This window comes from Sciurus carolinensis, chromosome X, assembly GCF_902686445.1.
Source record: "Sciurus carolinensis chromosome X, mSciCar1.2, whole genome shotgun sequence".
NCBI classification, from domain to species: Eukaryota; Metazoa; Chordata; class Mammalia; order Rodentia; family Sciuridae; genus Sciurus; species Sciurus carolinensis.
The window spans coordinates 118,352,925-118,354,123 of record NC_062232.1 but is presented as its reverse complement, the minus strand read 5'-3'; the positions used below and the strand labels follow the sequence as shown (position 1 = coordinate 118,354,123).

The following is a 1,199-nucleotide window of genomic DNA, read 5'->3' as shown; positions in this document are numbered from 1 at the left end:
CACAATACCTTTAATCATTTATTTATTTTTATGTGGTGCTGAGGATCAAACCCTGTGCCTCACGTGTGCTAGGAAAGTTCTCTACCACTGAGCCACAACCCCAGCTGTTCTAGAAGCTGTTGTGTACAGTTTGTGTTGTAGGGGACATTACATTTTCATTTCTCTGAGATAAATACTCAAGAGTGTGATTGTGGGTTACATGGTCTACTTTTGTAAAAAAAAAAAACAACAAAAAAAAACTGTCAAATTCCTTAAAAGGGAAGCTGTACCATTTTAGATTCCTGCCGGCAATGGATCAGGGTGCTAGACTCTCCACATCCTTCCCAGAATTTGATGCTTTCACTATTTTTTTTAGTCATTCTAATGATGTGTAGTGATATTGCAATATGGTTTTAATTTGCATTTCCTTAATGGCTAAAGATGTTTTGATGTGCTGCTTTCACTATCTGTATATTCTCTTTGGCAAAATGTCTTTTGCTTGTTATCTAAATAAAACGTTTATATTTTTACTCTTGAGTTTTGAGAGTTCTTTATACATTGTAGATACTAGTACTTGGTAAGGTCTTTGGTTTGCAAATATTTTTCTCCTAGGTTTCAGTCTTTTTATTTTCTTAGGACATTTTACAGAACAAAGTTTTACAATTTTAATGAAGTCTAATTGATTACTTTTTTCCTTTTTGAATTGTACTTTTGGTTTCAAATCTAAGAATTCTTCACCAACTCCTATTCCCAAAGATTTTTCTCTTATTTTTTTTCTAAATTTGTAATAATTTTATATTTAAATTTGTGGTCCATTTTAAGTTTTTTTTTTTGGGGGGGGGTGCTGGGGATTGAACCCAGGGTCTTGTGCATGCTAGGCAAGCACTCTACCAACTGAGCTATATCCCCAGCCCATTGAGTTAAGTTTTGTATAATGTATAAAGTTCTTTCTTTCATTTCTGCTTTTTTTTTTTTCTGTTTTGGTACTGGGGATTGAACCCAGGGACACTTAGCCACTGAGTTACATCCCCACCCCTTTTTTAAAATTTTTATTTTGAGACAGGGTCTTGCTAAGTTGCTGAGGCTGGCTTTGAACTCATGATCCTCCTGCCTCAGCCTCCCCAGTCACTGGGATTAAGACGTGCACCACCATGTCTGGCTTTTCTTTCATTTCTTTTTTTGGTCTATGTATGTCCTAATGTTTTAACACCATTTAATGA

The 1,199-nt window shown here is 35.2% G+C and overlaps 1 non-coding gene across 1 annotated transcript; it reads right to left on the bottom strand.

Moving 5' to 3' along the window:
- Window positions 1-815: 815 nt before the first annotated feature.
- Window positions 816-888, bottom strand: Trnaa-agc (transfer RNA alanine (anticodon AGC)). Its single transcript has one exon. It is a non-coding gene; the product is annotated as a tRNA-Ala (tRNA).
- Between the last annotated feature and the right edge of the window lie 311 nt (window positions 889-1,199).